This window comes from Solanum verrucosum, unplaced genomic scaffold (genome assembly GCF_900185275.1).
Source record: "Solanum verrucosum unplaced genomic scaffold, falcon-dt-bn FXZP01000261.1, whole genome shotgun sequence".
Classification (NCBI taxonomy): Eukaryota; Viridiplantae; Streptophyta; class Magnoliopsida; order Solanales; family Solanaceae; genus Solanum; species Solanum verrucosum.
In genome coordinates, this window is record NW_026019969.1 from 7,635,053 (window position 1) to 7,659,479 (window position 24,427).

The window sequence follows — 24,427 nt, forward strand, 5'->3', positions numbered from 1 at the left end:
GGGGCCACAGTTGCCTCACTTGTGCCTTTGAGATTTTGCCACGTTGTTCATCTCACGGGTGTAATGTTTTCGGGTCGACGACCCGATTCGACCCAAATCCAACACCCGGAAAACAATTCTTTTTTCTTTTAAAATTCTTTAATTTAATGATTCATGAATTCAAGTGTTACACCATGTAAAAAATAATAAAGGTGGTAGCTGAAATAAGTTTAAAAGGCATGTTTGGTTGGACTTATAATATACTATAACTTTTAATTTATATTTGTTTCATTTTTACTTAAAAGTGCTTAAAATTTTTTATTTTATTTTATTTAAATATTAAAAACATTTAAAATAAGTCAATTCAGACAACCTCTTGCTCTTCAATTGTTGTTTTTCTTTTTCTTGTCTTACTGTTCCGCATAAAAAATGTATAACGTTATTTGTACATCTGACATAAAGAAAGAATTAGAAGCTTTTAAATTTGATTTATATTTTAATGATATTTCAAAAGATATTTTTGAACAAAAGTATATAGTCATTATATTTATTATAAAATAATACATACATATTTTCGATTGTTATAAGAAAACGTCCACGAGTATGGAGGTATCTCTAAAGACAAGTAACTTTTACATACAATCGTATATTATAATTTATTATTAATGCGATTTCATCTAATTATATTCTGCACTAGAAATTAAAAAAAAAAAAATTAACTTTCAAGAATCAAATAAAGTGCGACATACACGACAATTGATAGTTTTAACGAGACTAATCAAAATGAAGTTGGTGGGATGCCCATCTAGAAATTGAAATTTCCAGTGAATTGCACGCAATTCATGCCAAACATGCTTATTACCATTGATATGCAAAAGGTTATACGATTCTTAAAGAAATTTATTAAATTGAAGTGCTAATTAATTAAACTAGAAAAGCTTAAAGCCAAGGTTGATGCCCAATCCTCATTATATTGTGTTGGTGGTGTGGTCCAAAAAATGGATATTTGTTTATCTACTTTTTTCTTTTGGAGTAAGATTTGTTGTAGGCTTGTAGGCTGTGGCTTATAAGGCACAACTCTAATCATTATCTACTTGTATATAATATGAAAAAGTTTCACTTTTTAAGATTGAACAAATAATTATAGATATGAACAAGACCAAATGAAACTGTATGGAAATCCCATAGAGGGATTGATGGACCCCTTCTCAAACCTTTAATCATGTAGCAACACTAATCCTTAATCTTACAAGGAAGATATGAAAATGAAAATAGCCCCTTCTCTATTACATTCAATTCATACACGATAAAACTATTTCAACAAATCCCTTCACATGTAGGCCTGATTTTGTCCATAAGTTAATTATGTGGCATTTGCTTATCAAATTATATGAAAGTGTGTATTCATCTCATTTAAAAGTTAAAACTAGATATTTTCGATCAGGGGCGGAGCTAGCTTATTGATTGTGGGTTCGACCGAATTCACTAGCTTTAACGGCTTTTGTTCGATTGAGGGGCAGAGATAGATATGAGCTGACAGCTTATGTTTTCTGGTATTTTGTTTTGGGTGAGATGTACACCGAAAGGAATTGACGCTCAAGCTTTAGCTAATAGCTCATAAACTCTATAACTTTAAAAAACTAAAATTCTGAACTCATAACCTCTAAATCTTGACTTTTCCTATGTTAAATCTCAATACTTCTTACGAATAGCTTTTCTTAAGCTCATTCATTACTAATTTAGAGTTAAGCAACTACATATCAAGCTTAACACATCCGATTAGAGAATACATGATGAAACTAGAGGATTAATTAGTTGTCATTTGAATTCTTAATCACCATATTATGAGAATGAACGCAGAGCTCCCAATACCTAACTATATAAATAATTAAAATTCAAGAATGTAGGCCATCTTTCCTTATAATTAAAGAACTAATTAATTATCGACACTTGTCACATAAAAACGAAACTCTTGTTTAACTTTTTAGGCCATCTTTTTAGCATCCTAACAAATCCCCACTTTTAACGTTTCTAACACTGACTAGTTAAAAGATTATTCTTTCTTTTTTTCTCAAGAAAAGTGAATTTAACTACATAAAAATTATAATAAAGTGATCAAGCTAAGACAGCAAGAAAACACTAGCTAATTAATTAAGTATAGAAATAACATATGAAAAGAAAGTGAAATGTAGCAAAAAAAGGGTCCGTAGTTAGAAGTACAATTAAGGGGGAATTAAGATGGTGGAAGGATAGGATATTATGATAACAATGGTTAGGGTTAAAGAAGAATCCTTAAAGCTAGACAGCTTGCAAGCAATTAACGTTTGTAAGGTTCTTAAAAATGTGTTCAAGATTTGTTCTAATTTTTTTAATAATTAAAAGTGCTAGCTCTCTACAGCCAATTATGCAATGTATGTATTCAAACATCTAAAAAGTCCCTTTTTGACTCTTTTCCCCCTCTTTACCCTTTATTTTAATTGCTAATAAATATATCATTAATTAGTTTTCTTCACTTTTCCCTTATTATAATCATACTTCTTATTTCCTCTACATTTCATATTGGCAGGTATAGATTCACATCTATCTGGAAATGATATAGCTTATCAAAATAATGTAGTATATATATATATTTATATATGTGTGTATCTACTTAGTTAGGTATATTATTGACTAGAAAACGTAATAAATAAATATATATTAATTAAGGAGGACTTTGGTAAAAATATGTAAAAAGTCGTTGAGTGTTATTGTCTTGTGAAAGTTACATTTGCTTGAATGATTGAAATAAAATTTCTTCTACCTAACACTAAAAGGTATGTTTGTCTTTAATTTAGGCACTAGTTAATTGAACCTTGGATTATAATATCAAATTAGTGTATCCTTCTTTAATTTATATTCACAGGAAAACGATTTCGACATGATTTGATTTGCTGAAGTGATTTGTATTTAGTGTCTAGAATTTTCCAAGATTTATTGCACATTTATTTTGCAGAAATTAGTAATTTGTATATATTAGTTTATTGTCAAATAAGCAACGCAGTAAAACAAACCTACTTTAGTTATCTTGACTAGTCATTCGATATAATAATATTTCTCTATGCTCAATTTTCTCTAGAATCATTATTTCATATGATATATTGCTTCTCCATAACATCATTCTATCTATAATAACAATATCATTCATTATAGCAGTACACTTCTTGTTTACTCTTCTATAATAGTCATACTCAATATTGTGTGATACTAATATTTTTTATGTATTAAAATATTTATGATGATCGTCATTAATATTATGCGTTAAAGTATAAATATCTAAATAGAATGTATTTTAAAATGATGCCATGAATAATGACCATAACTTCAAGGCCAATGGTATTGCTTTTTTACATTCATACTGCTATTATTTTGATTAAATTGGTTAACAAATACATTTCATCTTCTTGAATCTTAGTACATATAAATTATGATCAATAGATTCTTTCCTAATTATTTAAAATAATATATATAAATATCGACTTTAATTTATCACTCCATTAGAGCATTAAATAATATAATTTTATTAAAGTAAAAGTAATGGTGAAAATAATATTCAATTCTATCTTAATTATTTAAGATGATAAATTTTTTTAATTAACTATTTTAATAATCATGATAATAAATTATTTATAGTACATATCAAGTGAATATTTAACAATAAAAATATTTCCTTCATTTCTATTTAATTGTCAAATTTTCATTTGATACATCTATTAAAAAAAAAAATGATTAATATAATAAATTTATCATCAATACATGTAACAAAAGCACACTAAAAAATCATAATTTTTTCAGTCAAATAATGCCTTTTAAGTTTGAATGTATTGTTTAATCGTATACTTCCACACAAGATATTTTTTTCCGGTAGAAAACCACTCATCTAATGATTGATGACAATTTCTACTCTAAAAGCAAATTTAAATATAGCATTTATAATTGGCAAGCAAGATCCATAAAGTCATAGGAAACAGCGTAAAATGAATAAAAGATTCTTTTAAATCATTTTTCTTCTTCTTATTGTTATAAAAATACTTGGTAGAAAAAAGAACAAATCAAAAATTGGGAATTGGGAAGCAATAGTTAGGCAATATTGCAGTATGTATAAAGAAGATGCAACCTTTTAATAGGTAAAGAAGACTGAATTTGTCGGACAAGTTTGAATTCAACTTCACTGCTTACCGGTAAAAACGCCCACATAAAGCAAGAATCATTTGACAGAGGGGGGAAAATTCGATAAAGAGGGGTCGTCAATGATTTGTTTGAAAAAGAAAGTGAAATGACCTACCTGTTTAGCGATGGAATCAGAATTTTTAACTTAAGTAATACAAACAAAATGCAAAGCAAGCATACCACACTCAAGATTTATATTGTCGCGCTAGATGCTTTAGCTAAATTCAAAGAATTATTTAAATAACGGAAAAGGATAAAAAATACTCCTGAACTATAGAAAAAGATGTAAAAATACCTTTCATCCATCTTTTGGTCTAAAAATACCCTTCTACTCATTTTTTTGGTTTAAAATTACCCTTCCATCCACCTTTTTGGCTCAGTTATACCCTTGCAACTACGAATCCTCTTTTTTTTAAAAAAAAAAATACTTATAATGTGTCATTTTCTTATTGAATGAAATAAAAATCCACATACATTAATTTTTGAACAAGTTTTATTGTTGCGCTAGATGCTTTAGCTAAAACCTAATAACTTTAGTTCAAATATTATTAAAGTTAAAAATTGTTGAGTCTGTCGATGATTGGAACAGGACTATAGGTGTCTAACCATGACCCACGTACGTCTTCCCTAAATTAGGATGTATGGGTATCAAAAAAGAGAAAAAGAAAGAAACCATGGGTGGGCCCATTAAGGATGTTTGGTCAGCTTTTAGAAGCAGCGGTTCTGGTGACTTGTTCTTTTCTTCGATTAGAGTTATTTTAACAGCAAGTCTTGTAATTTCACTTCATTAAATCACCACCATCAATAAAAATGAACGGTTAGATTAGCATCACACCACACCCCTTAACACTATAAATTCAATAGAGCCCTTCATTCATTTTCCAAACCAAGTAGTAACACATACTGAACATCACTTCAAAACAAAAGAGGAGTGTTAGTTCATATTCATTTTCAACAACTTCAATTCATATAATTCAATTATGGCAGGGAAGAAGAGGTCTGGATTTTCATTTTTCGGTTTATTTAAATCGAAAAGTAGTAGTAGAAGGGAAGATAATTACTCTAGGGATGATTGTGTGAAGGCATACAAAGTATGGCCAAGTGATGAAGATAGAGGTCAATGGGTAGCTGATCCAGGTATTGATAACAAGGCTGCTCTTTTCATCTCTAATAGGACTGCTAAGTGGAGCAGCCCTGAAAGTTAAATTAACTATCAACACCACGAATTCGAACAAAGAAGAAGAAGAAGAAGAAGAAGATGAAGATTATTATATTTAATTTCCTCCATAAATTAAACATCATTATCGTCCCACATATTCATTATGTTCCATAACGTTTAGCTTTTGTATAATTTATTTCTTTGGTTAGTTAGTGAAGTACTCAGTTTGCTCCCCTGTATGTGAATTGCAAATAATATGATGATGAATAATGTAGTGATCAAGATTTGTTTATAATATTCAAAAGCTTTATTATTATTTCATCTCTTCTTCATTTTCTTCTACTTTATCTATATATATATATGCTCATTAATTAAGATTTTTTTTTTCTTTTGTGTTTCGATAATTACCCATTGAGTAAAGCTTCTCTTTTGCTGTATCAGAAGAATTCCCTCAACTTAATTATAAGATCAAATCAACAAATACATACATATTTGAAAGGTTCAAGTATCGTTTAATTATTTTAACTAATAGTACTATATATATATGTATTAATTTTCATTAACCAACTCATGGCAGATCATCCTCTTAATCAAACTTAAATTAATTAACTAAGTTTGGTGTACATGGTGCATGTAAGTTTTCTCCTATTATTTGTGATACAATATGCTTTTCTCATTACCAAAAAATTAGAGCTGAAGCTGAACTAATAATGTCTTAATTAAGTCGGCTCTATGTAGTTAACCAGCAATATACTTAATTAGTGCCTTCTGTTTTCACTTAAAGTACTACTTATTTCATTAGCGTTACTATATACCAATAAAATAAACTGGCAAGTTCAATAATAATCCTACTTTTGTTTGTTTTCAATATGGAATTTTGCTAGAGAGGATTTAATTTCTTCTTCAATCTTGTCTAAGATCATTAATCTGATGGGAACTACAACTAAATAAGTAATATCTTCACATCGTAGCTAGTATTTTCCATTTCTTTGTTATTACATGCACTGGCTGGTGCAATAAATTCCAGCAACTATTTTCTTGAGTTTGTTATTACCCCCAAATGGAGTACTGGTGAATTGATTGTTTAACTATCGGTCTCATGTTCGAATTATCAGAATAAAAAACTTCTTGTAGAGAAAGTTTTACTCCCTCATAGGCTTTTTGGCATACGTAAATCCAAATTAGTGGGCTAGTCAGTCAGCCTATAATAAATCTTAAATATCCGATGGTTAATCGGAAAACAAGATTCCTTTGTTTCGATGTTTCAATATAAAAATGCAACTAAAATCTAGAGAATTTAGAAAGGAGTTTCTTGAACGAAGTAATCAAATTATTACAAGTATATTTTTATTTTTTTTTAAAAAAGAAAAAAAGAAAAAACAGAGTATCAAAGGAGACATTGCTGCAATAATGGTACGGCTTGTCAGTAAGTAAGCTTTCTACATTTAGTGGTATGCATTCAAAGGAAAATTCTTGAGAAGGAAATAAATAGAAAGTGGAATATTAAAAGTTTAATGCCCCTTTGGTTTTATTTATTTTGAATCCAATTGAGCAAATAGACTTCCTTCCAAGAACAAGGGTGGTCATTTCTTGCTGCAATTATTGGGCATGCAATATGCTACAAAAGTACAAATTAAACACAATTTAATTTTGTTAATCCCCCCCTTATATTCTAGTGCAAGAGAAATTTATTTAATTTATCGTACGAGTTTAAATTGATTAAAACAGAACAATTTTGAAGTACTTTCTCAAATTTGAAATTTTATTCGTACGAGTTTAAATTGATTAAAACAGAACAATTTTGAAGCACTTTCTCAAATTTGAAATTTTTATAGAATAAAATCACTTGATTTGAATTGAATTCACTAAAGTGCACGAGTGATAGCAAGTAATTGACTAAAATGATGGAGAATTCATTTGATACAAGTGAACGTGCAATTTCGACCAATGTTTCTAAGGAAGTGACACTAATTATTGGACTATTCTCACCACGAATTATAGAACGGTACCAACTTGATTAGTTAGGTAGAAACATAAGATGCCTTAGGTCTAAATTGTTCTGTCCAAGTAACATGGCATGAATTTTACCAGAAGTAAATATTCATCACACTCCAAATTACAGGTTATTGGTAGAATTACTAAACTTCTTATACTTTTTCGATAATAGTTGTGTTTGAGTTACTTTATGCGCACCTTAATTTTTGTATGTGTACTTACTACTCCGATCTGTAAAGTACCTAATAACTGTGCCAACTAAGAGTTGGCAAATATGGAAGAAAATTACCTAGCTATTTTTCGTCTCTGTGTATTTTTGAATCCTAATTAATCTCCCAGGTATGTTAAACCACAGATTTATTACTGTTAGAAGATATTTATCTTGAACTAGTAGATAAAATAATTAGAATCATGTTATTCCCTAGATCAGATTCAAGAATCGCCGGAAAGGTGTTTAATCATGAATCCAACTAAGCATAAAACATAAAGCAAGATTAGGCAAAAATTGTGTCCTTAAACTATGTTTTAGCATATGCTTTTGGAAAATAATTTTATTTTTATGATTTTCTAAGCCCACAGAAGAAGAATAGAGAAGGTGAAAGATCCCATAATTTTTCATCAGAGGTAATTTCATCTCACTAGGGTCGGAGTTAGAACTTCAAATACAAATTCGATATAATTTAAAATTAATTTGTTTTAAATTATGTATTTATATTTAAAATTCATTTATTATGTATAAATAGTTTATCTAAAATCTAATAAGTTGGAGCCCATTCGTTATTTGGAATCTGCATAAATTCAGATTGTGCACTGTAGGGTTCATTCCGAGTGGCACTTTCAACAAGATTTTCTTCATATCCAGGGTTCCAATCGAGACCTCTGATTAAAGGTGAAACAATCCGACCATTGCACTACAAGCCCATGTTGGTGTATCTTTGCTTGTTTCCTAGCTACTCCATATATCTTGACTTGTAATCAATCATTTTGAATAGTATTTGATGTAGAAACATAGGGGTCGTTTGGTAGGCCGCATTAGAAGAAATAGTCCATGTATTAGGTAAGGTATTATTTAGTACTATGTTTGGTAGGAATTTGGGCCTATGTATAACTAATCCATGAATTAGTTATACCTCCTACATGGTATTATAGGATGTATTACTAATACCTTCAATTTGGAGGTATTAGTAATACATATGATATAATACCATGGGATAAGTCTATGTAAAGACAAAAATATCCCTCAAATCATTTTAATTATTTTATTTATTTTCTTGATTTTATGATTTATATTTGTACTAGTAAATTTATTTAAACAAATTAGCGTACAAATTATTTAGAGAGAATTGTTTGTTACTAAATAAATCCACTACAAATCAATACAAATTTGAAATGTAAGTTGTTTATTTGTACATGACGTTTGTGATCTTAATTGAATGTATTACATATATATATATATATATATATATATATATACACATATATATTATTTTATTTTTTGTGTGGTTTTCTAATTATTTCTATTTTGAAAATTTTAAAACATACATATTAAAACTACAACTTGCAATTTTTATGTGTAAATGTTGATGATTTATTCAATTTTATCATTGTTGACCGTCTTTTTGATTTTAAAAGTAGATGGTTTATCTTTTTTAAATTGAAAAATGACATTTTGTGAGTGATCAATTTATTAAGATGACAATTATTTATCCTCAAATAATTCAAGTGAAAAAAATAGCAAACATAATAACAAAATTGTTCTTCTCATAGCTTGTTAGAAGGCCATAAAAAAATAATTTTATCCGGTAATTATCTATCTTGACCCAATTACCTAATAATTCAAGGGTATAATTGGAAAGAAGCTTTTTATAGAGTTTTAATCCAAACACAAGATGGGGTGGAATATAATGAGCCTAACACTTGATAAAAATAAACTTTGCATTACTAATACATGCACTACTAATCCCTGCATTACTAATTCATGCGTTACTAATCCTTACGTTATTAATCTTTGTATCAAATGACTCGTTAGTGGCAGGGGTCACCCAAACCTAAGAGAGGCTATAAGATACCTCTACAACAAGAAGTACTTTTAGACTAAAAATGCTCTATAGACTTGTTCCTTAGAATTCTCCATTTTCTACAATAAAGCTGTAATTTCTATTCACACAAAGGATGGCCAATTTCTGTTGATCCTTTTTATGAAGGGTCCCTTCATTCTTGTGCTGTCTATTTCAACATTTTGAACCCCACCAATTTTCCACTAAGCAGTTTTCAGGAGTTTCTTTAATTTGCACTTTTTTCAAGATTCATAGGGAATTTTTCTTGTGTGGGCATTTGAGTTTCTTAAGAATAAAAACAAAAAATGAATAAAGTTGAAGGAAAAGGAGGGATTTTTTTGAATTAATTAAGGCTATTTTATTCTTTAGAAAGCAATTTTTGTTACTATATGTGTTTATTTTAATTATTTCTATTAATTTGCTCATACACAGAATCGCCAACTGCAATTACTTCATTATAGTCTTAAAGTAATCTTCTCATTTTATTTTATTTTATTGTTTAGTTGGTGGGGGTGGCGGGAGACTGTTTTTGGGGAAATGGAAAGGAAAATGACTTGTGAGCATTGATCATGTTACATGTTCCAATAAAATTTTATATTTGTAGCTGAATAAAAAATTCTATAAAAAATTGTAGTGATAACGGATAACTTTTTCGGGTAAAATCATGTATATATATGGTCTATGGTGGATAATATCAAATAATACTTAAATATTTTTTCCCCAACAATTAGTAACAAATCCAATATTGAGTGAGGGTGTGAGGTCTATTTCAGAGGTTTCATTTTGTGCCTATTTGTTTATATACGTAGTTTTATGTTGCAAGTGTATAAATAAATTAATTTAAACTAAAAAAAAATGTGATTACAGTTTTACCCTACATCGTGTAAATGCACAACTTTTTTTTATTTCATATCTGATATCCGTTTTGAAGTTCAATAAGTCGGAATTACATTTTTAAAAAATCTCAACTTGAGGGTAAAATACATCCTATCAAAGTCGACTTCATACCTTGAGCTTAGCTCTGATTAAAGATGAGAATACTTATCACTCCACTATCATCTTTGGTGGTATATATGTAAATGCAGTATTGGAATCCACCTAAGGACCTCTTCTAATTTCGAAATCACTTCAAAAGGAATATTTATATTTGGAATAAGGGTTTGAAAAATATCCCAACTTTAGTCAGATTTGCTGTTGCGATACTAAACTTTCATATGGACCTATTACCTCCCTAGACTATTTAATATCGTATTTTTTACCCAATGAACTATCTAATAGTGTATTTTAAAGATATATATGTGCCCATGTGGACACATTACTATTTATAATTTTGCATTATTTTTTATGTTCACGTGGACAAATATATATGTTTAAAATACGGTATTAAATAGTCTAGGGATGTAATAAGGCCTCATGAAAGTTTAGTATCGCAACAGCAAATCCGACCAAAGTTGAGGTATTTTTCAGACCCTTATTCCTTTATATTTATTTATATTTAAGAGAAAAGGAGAAGCAAAGAGCAAGGAAAACATAGGTAGCATAATATTGTTTCACCTTAAATGACTACTTTATAGGAGTAGCTCTTTTTTATTTTATTTTTTGACTGCAGTTTATTCTTCTTTCCTGCACAATACTTTGGCTTTAACTTGTCATAATGTTTGACCAAAAAAGGATTAAAACAGTACTTAATTAAACATAACTAGTCTAAGAGAAATTGAGAAGCAAATAACTGATTATTCTTCAACTCCAGGCAAGATTTAGGTTGAACGAATAAATTTTCATGGATTTGGTTCTAACTTTGAATTCAAGGCCTCCATATACTACTCTATTCCGTTTTAAGTGACTATTTTCTTATTAATAAGTCTCTGATTTTTTGCCGGTTATTAATTCATTTAGATGATAGTATAATATTTTGTATGCAAGGCTAAACTATCATCTAACGTTTATATGTATAACTTTTAATAATAGAGATAAAATCTAAATAATGACCTAACAAGAGGACATATGCGTCAATGAGACTTAAAAAGAACGAAATTTTCTATATTTAAAAATAAATTAACTTAAAATAACTTTTTTAAACCATAATATAATACTTCTATAATCACACACAAATAAAGTCCTTGCATTATATCATCATATTTTGATTTTTCATACATAAATATAGCTAATTTAGATCCTTCGTAATCGAAATAACATAACAAAATCAAATTTTTGATCAAAAACATCCCTTAATAACTAAAGTCAAAATTTAATATACATCCTTTAACTAACAAATTGAACAAAAATCATCCTTAATATATTCTAACCTTAGCAAGTTTCATCCTAAATGAAACCTGTTAATTTTTTTTAACAGACTCCACACCATGGTAACTTTTTACAATGCAATCCAAAGATTCCATTCATTCATTTTCTTGTTCTTGCATTTCTTATGCTTTCTGATTTGAAATTGTTGAAGTTTACAATCAAAATACTCTTTTAAGACTATTTTCTTCTCTGGTATGTGACATGATTTGTTCTTACGGTTCCCTCTCTCATTTTTCATAATACTAACCAAAAATTTCTTGTTGAATTATTGTTGAAGACTTTTGATCAACAGATTGTATTGTCCTTTCTCATTTCTTTCCACACAACGTCACTTATAATTTTCCAATTATGATATCAATTTTGGCATACGCTTTCCCTATTTTTAATTAGTCTCAGGCCACTTTTTCTTCCTAAAATCAATACCCAAATCAAATATAATTACAACTCAACCACTAAACTGAAGAAGAATCAACCTAGCTTTGTTTTTTTTGTTTCCCACCCGGTGTTCGGAGCCCACATTGAAGCCCCGACTAAATCCGGATCTCGCACTGCAGGGCCCATTAGGGGGTGGCGCTCCCAACAAGATATTCTCCATACCCAGGCTCGAACCTGAAACCTCTGGTTAAGGGTGAAACACTCTCACTAGTGCACCACAACCCATGTTGGTTGAAGGGATGTCTGTCAGACAGACATGAGACCATCTCACACATGAGATTAGGTCTAAGAACGATCACTGTACCACATAGCTCAAGGAGCCGTGGACAACTGCTAATCACGCTTTGGTCACATGGCCATGCCTCATCAACCAGACTTGGTCTGGTCTCCTTAAATCAACCAGACTTGGTCTGGTCTCCTTAAATCAACCAGACTTGGCCTGGTCTCCTTAGAAATCAAGAATACAGTGGTACGAGCCTATAGAACAGATCATGTTCAAGTAAGGTCGTTTTTCTTGTATCGCTCATATTCACCCAACAAAATTGGCACATGCAAAAGCAAACTCATAATAGCTTAGGTGTTTAGTCAAGAATATTTTATATTTTTTTCGGAGTTTAACATTCAAATACGTTCATAAAATTTTAGAATTTTTAAAATTTTAAAAACAACAAAAAAGTATTTTCATTCTAAATTATTCACCAAGAAATCAAATACAACTTAAATTTGTATTAATACCAAACACAACTTTGAAAATTATTTTTCACTTTGAAAGCAAAAGCTACTTCTTAAAATTTCACAATAATATATGGTCAAACACCCAATAATTTGCCTACTATTGGTTTGAGAGACTTGATTTTTGAGGTGTTATAGTCATGTGACTTGCACAAGATGTGAGGTTTGTTAAAGTTTTTAAACAGAAGTTTCACAGAAGGATGAAACTTGCTAAGTTTTAATTTGAGTATATGAAGGATGATTTTTGTTCAATAAGTTAGTTGAAGGATGTATATAAATTTTAGGTATAGTTAAAAGATGTTTTTGGCCAAAAATTCTTATCAAACCAATCACATAAATCGAAATTAATGGAGTAAATTAAAAAGAATGAGAAGACCTAGTAATCACCGTTCAATCTACACCCACTAACAAATTACAAATGTCGACATATATGCTCCAAAATGCCACAGTATATATATTATATTACGTTGTATTTAATTATAATTCATTTAGATTCCTCGCGCTGATTAATATCATACTTACAGAAAAAAAAAATGTTGCTCGTGACTGAACGTGACTTAATGCCAGTGTGTTATTTATATACTGTAAAATGTTACTACTATTTAATAAAATTTGGATTCCGTACTAAAAATTGCCTTTTACAAAAGGATAATGCTACTAGTATTTGAAATCCACTAGGCACCGCCTTCTAATTTTTTAAAGTGAGAATGTTAGTGAAGCTTTAGATTTATTAACATGTGATAATTAAGTATGCTAATATAAAAGTATCATTTTTGTATAAGACGCAGGAAATAATTTACCAAATACACGTTTTTTTTTTTGGTTTATACTTTATATATTTTGGTATAGTGAAGTCTATCTGATTGCACCGGCTAATAGAAAGTATGTAAAGAATCAACTAACCCAAAATGTTTAATTAATGTGATGTTTAAACAATGTCATGGTTTAATTAATTATCAGGATTTATTTATTTTCTTTTTATTCTATCTCTTAAAAAATAAAATAAAATGCCAGCACACTATAGCTTGTAAAATTGTATGGGATAGTTGTAATTTAAATATATGCACGTGTGATAAATATTTCATTTTTTTCATGGGTCAAACGCGTAAAAATACTTTTTGATATGAGGGCGGTGAGATTCGATCACGATGTAACTATCTCATTTAAAAGCTTAAGTTGTTAGAAAAAAAAATTTAATAGTTAATTATATTCTAGACTTGTATAAAAAAAATATAAGGAATTTATAATATTGGATACAATTGTAAACAAATACAAGCTTATAAAAAAGAGCACATGAATTATAAATACAACGAAGGAACCAAATAATCAACCTCAACTTTTTAGGTATTGATTCAAAGTAATTATGGCAGAAAAATGTGTAAAGCACCGATGAAATGTAGATAACTATACAAGCAGCCCAATATGCTGTTGCATTTTTTCTTTAAAAAAGAAGAAATTTTAATTCCTATTGTTTTAGGAACACATTTGATTTCTTAATTAGCCACACTTGTAATGATAAAGACATGCTTTCATTTGTATCGGTGGTGGCGGTAAAATTAATCCATAAAAACATAATTTGTCTATTCTGTCTATTTATTTGTTCATTCATGAATCTATTTCAGTCCATCAAAAATTGAACTGGTATTATGAAAAATTTTGCAAAAATATTTTTTAAAAAGGAATCTTTAAAAGAAAAAATTGATTTGTCTATATATAACGATAATAAGGAAAAACATATCTAATCAGATACTAAAAAATTATAAAAAGAATAAATAAAATAATTAAAAATTAGTAAGAACTGGGTAGCGGATTGAGCTATGACTTGCATCTTAGCTCTAGTGACTTTCGGGAGGATCAGTTTTTCACTTATTTAATATTTTAACCCATTTTTACTTAACCCTGAGGGGTAGCTCAGCTGGTAAAGGCCTGGGACAAAGTCCTTCAGGTCGCCGGTTCGAGCCCCAGCAGGGCCACTGGAGGCATTACAAACCGGCCGTGTCTCCAGGGCCCCGTGGAACTAACCGTGGTGGACCCGCCTTGAAACAGCGGGACCCGGTGGGTATAGCTAGTCGGGTTCGCAAAGCGACGCCCGGAAACCACGGTAAAAAAAAAAAAAAAAAAAAAACCCATTTTTACCTAACAAAATTCAACTCAATCTGCTAATTTATTACTCTAATTTGTAACTTTGTCTACAATTTGTTGAATATGAAATAATAGACTAATATGGGTAGAAAAGAGAGACCTCTGGCTCTATAATATCCAGATCAATGTGCAAATGGAGTCAGCAATGTACACTAAACTTAGGGTTGTACAAAACGGAATCGAAAACCGAATTAAACCGCAAATCGAGAAAAAAAACTCGACTAGTGGTTGGTTTGATTTGGTTTGGTATTGGAAAAAAAATCTGACTATATTTGGGTTAGTTTGGTTTAACTAAAAAAAATAACCCGAGACCAAACCAACCTGACATTATATATATAATTTTAATTTTTTTTTTTATACATAAAAATATTTACTTTGATATAATTTTTAAATATTTCTTATATTTTTTCATAGTTTTTATCTTTTAATAAATTATTATTTCAAGTTTGAAACTTAGAATTCTAGATGGTTCAATAAAGATTATAGTCCACAGATATTTGTAATTATAATAAAGCTTAAATCAAAATTAAATTAATACTAAAGGAAAAATAATAATCAATTCAACACTAAGAATGACAATAATATTGAATATTTGTTCTATGGTTTTACATTGGTTTATTCAAATACATAATCTAATTTTAATTTCCTTTAATATTTAGTCATGTAACTAATACTTATTAAACTTATTTTAGCATGATTTAGTACTTTTTTGATTATTTTCATAATGACTTGTTAATTTGCAATATTTGTTTTACGCGATTTCATTATTATTATTTTTTGTTGGATATTTTAGTATCATTACTCATATAATATTTTGTGTTATTTTCTTAAGAAACACCTTAGATAGTTATATTTTGGTAGGACTAAAGAAATATTTGAAGTACAAGTAAATTATATGTTTGTATGGATACTTTTCCGGAAAAAACCCAAAAAAATGAAAAACTCGAAAAAACCCGAAGTTGAAAAAACCCGAGTTTTATTGGTTTGGTTTGGTTTATAGATTTAAAAATTCGACACAAATAATTTGATTTGATATTTGAAAAACCCGAACCAACCCGACCATGTACACCCCTTATGACTAAACTATTTGCTAACCCTCTTATCACGAGCTGAATTAGAGACATTTGTAACAAATAAAACCCTGCATCAAATAAAAGTGAATAAAAATACACACACACCTTGCCTTAAGGAAATTAAAGATCGATATGCATGTTAGGAAAGAAATTTTATAACACACAAATTTAAGAATATTCTTGGAGAATAACTCGTTCTTATCCAGCTTTAATATAATTTGCTGGATACCCCTTGGAAAAAGAACATAAAAAATATTTGGCACGATAATATTTCATTTAAAACCTTAAAATAGTATAACAAGTTTATTCTGTAAAGCATAGAATTAAAGTTCTATCTGCTCACATTGAAGTGGTATTAAAGTTTGATATATGTCCAGACATGACCAATTGTTGGATAAAACAAATTTACTGTTAAAGTAGATATGGTTGTTTGACTTTATTTGCATACTATTAGATATTTTCTTAACTCTCTATATCCATCCTAATCACCAAGATCTCAAATAATGCAAAAGTTATTTTGTGAATGAGATAGCCGTTTTATAAGTTCTCATATATCTTCTACAATAACTTTTAATTAAATCGAATATTAGTCTCACGAGCTGGCTAGTGGACGCACCCGACCCCCACTAATTAAAATCATGCTCAACTTACTATCATTCATCAAACAATCATATACACACACAAACATATATATGTTGGAAATTAATTAGTAGGAATCTCAATTAAAGGAGTGTCTGTAACGGCCCAGCTTGCTAGTGACATATTGTCCGATTTGGACTAGGACTCGCATGCACAAGGTCAATTGGGTCATTGCAAGGAAAAATGTTGTAAACCAACCTGGCTTAATAAGGGTCTATGAAAGGCCTAATCCAAGTCACCTAATTGGAAAAATTAATGTTAGCTAGACGTAAATCCGATATACCTATATATATATATATATATATATATAAACATGGTAATATTTCGAAGAGCAAATTACAAAATTTTCTAAGTCCTTGTTTCTCCTAGGGGTGTACAAAATCGAACCAAACCGCAAATCGAGTCAAATCGAAAAAAACCCCGACTAGTGGTTTGGTTTGACTTGGGTTGGTATTGAAAAAAAAAACCCGACTATATTTGGGTTGGTTTGGTTTTAACTAAAAAAACCACCCCGACACTATATATGTAATTTTAAAATTTTATTTTATACATAAAAATATTTACTTTGATATAATTTTAAAATATTTCTTATACTATTTCATAGTTTTTATCTTTTAATAAATTATTTCAAGTTTTAAACTTAGAATTCGGAATGGTCCAATAAAGATTATAGTTCAAAGATGTTGATAATTATAATAAAACTTAAATTAAAATCAAATTAATACTAATGCAAAAAGAAAATCAATTTAACACTAAGAATGACAATAATATTGAATATTTATTCTTAAGTTGTACATTGGTTCAGACAATTAAAATACATAATCTAATTTTAATTTTCCTTAAATATTTAGTAAGTAACTAATACTTATTAAACTTATTTTAGCATGATTTAGTACTTTTAAATTATGATCATTTTCATTATGACTTTGCAATATTTATTTTATATGATGATTTCATTATTATTTTTTTATTGAATATTTTAGTGTCATCAGTACTCATCTCATATTTTGTGTTATTTTTTTAAGAAACACCTTAGATAATTGTATTTTGGTTGGACTAAAGAAATATTTGGATCACAAGTTAATTATATGTTTGTATGCAAACTTTACCGAAAAAATCCAAAAATCTAAAAAAATCTGTGGTTTATTAGTTTGGTTTGATTTATAAATTTAAAAATTCGACACAATGATTTGATTTGGTATTTGAAAAACCCGAACCAACCCGAGGTTGTAAAACCCGAAAAAATCCAAATTTTATTAGTTTGGTTTGGTTTATAAATTTAAAAATTTTACACAAATAATTTGATTTGATATTTAAAAAATTCGAACCAATCTGTTCATGTACACCCCTAGTTTCTCCCATCTCTTCCAAGTTGGGCTTCTTTCTTGAGATTTTGTTAATTATGTCCCCAGTCCAATTTGTTGAATTCTAAGGATGCGTTGTGTGATTAATATTCTTAAGAACAGTATTCTTAACAAATCTGAAGTAAAATCAAATTTTCCTTATTGATAAATGGGCGACACAATGTCGTTATTGATGCAACGATAAAATATTGGGTATGATCTTGTTGAATAAAGTGACAAAATAAAGGAGAATAGAGTACATAGTGAGAATAGTGAATAGTGTGAGATGGATGCATGGAAGTGTTGAATTTTAGAGGAGACAAGTAATAATGGTACGGTGGGTCAGTGTGTAAGCTTTCAATTTAGTGGCTTGCGTTCAAAGGAAGAGGAAAAATAGGAGCTAGCCAAGGAATATGCCCCCTTTGGTTTACCTCTTTTTTGTTTTTTTTGGGAATCAATTAGACTTTAATATCTTGTTCCAAGAAGAATGGTGGTCATTTCTTGTTCCTATTCGTGTGCATGCTACATAGGACACATTTATAGTTTTCTTCTAAAGAATGTCGTTCCTAATAACAACTAGAATCTTAAATTCATTTTTCATTTTTACCAAATACTCCACTCATTCACTTCTTGTCGTTCGTTATTTCAAAAATAATTTTTTTACTTTTTTTTTCTTCATGTTTTACCCTATTCATTGATTATTTAATCCACAAATCATTTTTCAAGATCTAATACTAAACATCAATTAATATGGACATTATAGTAAAACACTCATACCAATTATTATTTCTTAAGAGCGTGTAAAGTCTAAAATGAACAAGTGAAAGTGAACTAAGAGAGAAGCTTTCTCTTGATGAGAACATAGATGATCTTGAAAAACCTGAATTAAGGGCATGTCCGGTATAGAGGAAAATGTTTTCCGTGTGATATAATTTTTTGGTGATTGATAAGTGAAAAAAAATATATTATTCTAAAAATATTTGTACATAATTTTGTCGCCAAACACTATGGGGATGAGGGTGGGGTTGGGCTAGGGCAAGGGCTGTTAGTTATTGAAGGATAGGAAAGAAACAATATAATCAATGTGGAATGTCAATACGAAACTTGTTTTTATTCTATTTCTAACCGGAAAGTTGTTTTCTTCTTTTCAAGAAACTTAACTTATTTTTTTTAAAAAAAAAATATTTTCCAAACAATTTAACAAACCAAATTTTAAGAAAAATTGAAAATATTTTTGACAATACCAAACACACTCTAAATAATTTCTTTCTTTCTATGACGATACTATGATATTAGTTGCAAGTAGTGCCGGCAAAATGAGCCCATATTTTAATGGATTGGGTGAGTGATTTTTCATATGGATAAAATATGGGTTGATACCCATATTCAAATATGGGTAAAGTATGGACTAGCCAAATGGGTTAAGCTTCCAACTTTTGTTCACTCAAAATTCATGATATCACTAAAATTATTGTAACTTCTCTTCCTTTTTATGTCTTCTATAAAAATTAATTATTCTTCTCTATAATTGAAAAGATAAAGTCTTTGGCCCTCCAAAAAATATATATTTTAAATGTACATTTCTTTTGTTAATTATAATTATATTTTTTTATTTGTTTAATTTTGTATTGGATAATAAATAATATAGTGTAAAATAAGAAAATCATGTATTAGTATTGACATTGCTTAAAGTGCATTAAGCATGTTTTAGTCCTAAAATGTAAATATTCATTTACTTTGAAATTAAAAATATTTTCTTCCTGTTATTACATAAATTTATTTTATATTGAAAAGTTATCGGAGTTTTTTTGTACTTTTATGATACAATATAACTAAATAAAGTATTTAAAACAATTTTCATCTAAAAAAAGACTCAAATATTTTCTCCATGTTGAATTCTTTAGTAGAGAACTATTTACTCATGAAAATATGGGTAAATATGAGTAAACTAGTATTTTACTCAATCAATTTTCACCCATATCAACTATGGGTGGGTTAAATTATTACCCATTTTATGTTAACCTATTTTTAATCCGCCCAAATTTAATCCAACCCACCCATTTGCCACCACTAGTTGCAAGTGAGCGTGCAAAATCAGGCAATAATATAATGTTTCAAGTGAAGTGACATTAGAGGCTCCCTTGTGTTTGGGCTTGAAGCACTCAACAGGATCTTGCCGCTATTTCATTAATGTTGCTTTTCGTCCACTAATTATGGGAATTAATATTCTTTCAGCCAAATCAGAACGCATGCATTTTGCAATTACAAGTGGGAGGAATTTATGTATACTTATTAGCTTTGGATAGGTCAAAGTAATTTGACTTGATAAATTAAATAAGCGTTATCCACCATTATGAATTAGGGTTTAGGTAAAAAATAATAATAAAAATAAAATAAAATTAGGATTTAGGTGAATCAAATATCCCATTGTTTTCTAAATCAAGTTCAAGAATTGGAGAAACACGTCTCATGAAATTTTTTGTATAGTACTTTTTTCTTTAAAGGTGTAGATAACTCGTCAACTGAGTTGCAGCCCACGATCGGCCTACAAAAAGGTGAAAGACTCCGGTATTTACATGTAGAGACACATGTTTGGATTAAAATATACACAATTTGGAGGGGTGATTCATTGGTTCTCTAGTCTCCAGCTCACTCATTTAGATTATGTTAATTCTTGTCACACATCATTTTCAATTGATGTAGAAAGATAGTGGCATAATTCACTTAAACCAAAGATACAGGCTAGAAGATACCTCTACAAGCATTATATATACTTTAGACTTAGCTAGAATTATACTTTTCTGTCTTAATCACCATTCACCACTGAGATTGATTGGCCCATTTGTATTAATCCCTTTTACGAGGGTCTCTAATTTCTTTTTGTGCTGTTTGAAACTTTGAAGCACACCAAACCTCCCCCCCCCCCCCCCGGTCCATTCAATAATGTAGTTTCAAGGGTTTGTTTTCTTTGTCCAAGATTCATATGGGAATTTTTGTTATATATGGACTTTTCGATTTGTCCTTAACAAGTGAGAGATGATAAAATGGAGTTTTTCACAAAATTTGAAGCAAAGAAATAAAAAGAAATCTATATGACCTACTTATTTTGAGACATTATGGCTTAGGGTCGATCCCGATAACAAAGAAGAAATTCATAAAAAAACTTATATTATTAAAAACAAGTGAAAACTTGAGGGTCAAAATCAACGAACGATTACTTGATGTTCGCCAAAAACTAGACCATGACAACGTCGGAATAAGGTGGGTCGGTTTAAGAATATGGATGGAATGTGTCGGTTTGAACCAAGGGACGTCCCTCAGTTCACTTAAATTCAATTAGGACCTCATATCATGATAAAATATTAATCTCATGATAATTAGACTATTTCCATAAGATTTGATTAAAAAAAAAGGAATGTACGTAATAGTTTGATGTTTATGTTACAAGAATATTTAGTGTAATGTACCCTATTAGTTTCTTCATTCCTGTTTCTTGGGTACGTACCCCTCAAGCATGTCTGTAATTGTGACTTTAAAACGTTATGAGAAAAACTTAGGTAAAATTTCATAACGTTTAACCAGTGTTAAAACAATTTTTTAAAAAAGTTTTTCATTGTTCGGTATTTATATTGGGAACTCGATTAATTTAGATTCACATTGTATAAGACATATTTATAAGTAAAGTGCTTCTTGATAGAATTTTTTTTCATACCCTAAATTCATATCGTATCATTCCACCACCACCCTTATCTATGGGTTTAACATTAATTGTTTGATCACATTTAATTTAGCGGTGACTACACTCTTTTGTTTGTTTACTGTAAGTTATTCCTTCTCTGTACATTATTGGCTTAATTCTTGCTTCAAGGGCTTGCCTAAATAAGAATTTAAACTAGTCGTGTAATTTTTACTAAGAACATCTAAACAAAGAGAATATATATATTTAGTTGATTAATATTCTTCAACTCCAAGCAAGAATCAGGTTGAATGAATAATACGCTCTTTCAATTGAATTGGAGCCTCCAGAATTTTCACATAGAGAGAATTTGATCAGTCAATGAGAATCCCTAGACCTGATTATGACACATCCCTTCACTAACAAATTGCACGTTGTTTACTATAATTAGTAACAACATAAAGATTGCATGGCTGTCAAAAGGAGTTTTAATTTGATCAAGAATATTTCATGGGTTGTGCAAATAAGTAAAAATACTCAATTCATTTTAAAGTTGTTGGTTCAAATATGTGTTGAGTAGTGAGTTGGATTGATTGATTTATAATTAATTCAGCTTATTTAAAAGTTGGATGGAATATAGTTTAAATTGATTTATGAAAATCTTTACCAAATTATTTAATTTTTTAAAGTAAAATCGTTAGTATTTATATATATATATATATATATATATATATATATATATATATATATATATATATATATATATATATAAATTAGGTAATTAAATAAATTAGAAAAAAATTAAAATTTTATAAGAGTAGATTGGGTAGGATTATGGACTCATTATTTAATCAGTTTTGATCCATCGCCATTTTAGCCTAAGTAAGGGTTAATGACTTGTACACACATCTATTAACTTAAGCGTCAGCTCATCCACACATTTGACCATCCTGATTATAGGTGTCAAATGATGGTCGAATTGAATTTACCCAAGTTAAGATGAGTTGAGTTAATAAAATGAATGAATTATTGACTTATTTAAAAGTTATTTGAACTAAAATGAGTTTTAGGCAAAAAAATTTGAGTCATAACTTAATCCAATCATTTTTTATTAAATTTCAATTGCTATATCTATTCTTTTTTTTACTGCCTAATAAATTATTATTATTATTATTTTATTATGCTACATATAACCTATCAAATAAAAAAAATTTAAAAATATTTTAACAAAATTTGTCATGGCTCAATTTGGGCTAAATATCACACTAATTTTCTATGAACTGAAATAAACTGAGTTAATTAATAACATGCTAATAATCTGTCTAAACTTATAACGGCATGTACGGATTATAAAATCAGGGTGACTCGAGACAACTTCTCAAAGAATTTCTTGTTGCAATTGGACCTCAGAAAGCTCTCACTCCTCTCTATCCATTATTTTCCTTATTTCATTCTTTATTTTAAGCCTTTTTAGATAGAGAATTAATTACTATTTGGATGTTAGATAGTGGATTGAGAATGATATACTCGTTGTGTTATACTCTTTTATTCCTTTCTAGTCCACAAGTTAATTAGGTTCATCAATCGTTCGACAAGTTGGGTGCATAAACTTGATTAGTCTAATTTTAACACCACTGAGAAATTAATACTGTTAATGGAATATTAGTTTTTTTTTCTTAGTGACAAATAGCTCAGTCTACCTAGAGTAAGGTTCTAATTTCTAAATGTCATTAATTTGACCATCTCACTTGCACTACTTTTTTTTTTGGTTTCCCACCCGGTGTTTGGAGCCTACATTGGAGCTCCGACTAAATCCAGATCGCGCTCTGCAGGGCCCATTCGGGGGTGGCGCTTCCAACAAGATTTTCTCCATACCCAGGGCTCGAACCTGAGACCTCTGATTAAGGGTGAAGCACTCCCACCAGTGCACCACAACCCACGTTGGTAAAGAAACACCCCTGTAGGGGATCGAACTAGAGACCTTGCGCCATAGCTGCGGCGCACACTACTTAAATAAGAGGAATGTGTTGGAGAGGGACTAATGATATTTTGTAAAGAGTGGATTGGAATGACATAATATAACAGTACTGTTTGATTAACAAAGTTTTTTTTTGTGTGTGTGTTGCCTATCGATCAGTTTCTTTTTATAATTACAAAAATATCATTGTGTGTAATATTATCTTCTTATAATTTTTTAAGGACACATAAGAAAATAATGGGTTTGGAATAAAATTTTATTTTACGTTAATAATTTAGTATGTATGTATTTTACTTTTTTTTTTTGAGAGAGATCAAAATTTTCGGAACGAATTAAGATTAACGTTGCTCATTGCATGTTCATGTTTGAACACGAATTTGTGCCCCTACATGTCTTGTAATGATTTTATTAAAGTGTATTCTGCATTAAAACATGACATGACGGAGCACTAGACAATTTACTCGTAAAGTTATTAATAGTAGCACCACCGAGTCAAGAATATTAATTTAATTTAAAATAACATAGTGCGAACAAATTAAAACTGTCAAACACACACTTTTATTTATTTATATGATAAATACAATCTATCTGAAGCACCAGAAAAAAAGAAATTTACCCACCATAAATTAAGAAAAAAACATGTAGTAATTCATATCCATCGTGGCAGATTCAGAAAACAACAAAATAAAAATGACATAAGTAAAAATCT

General features: G+C 29.3%; 1 pseudogene; it reads right to left on the reverse strand.

The window, feature by feature from the left end:
- Positions 1–12,375: 12,375 nt before the first annotated feature.
- LOC125816950 (small nucleolar RNA U3) lies at positions 12,376–12,644 on the reverse strand (annotated as a pseudogene).
- Between the last annotated feature and the right edge of the window lie 11,783 nt (positions 12,645–24,427).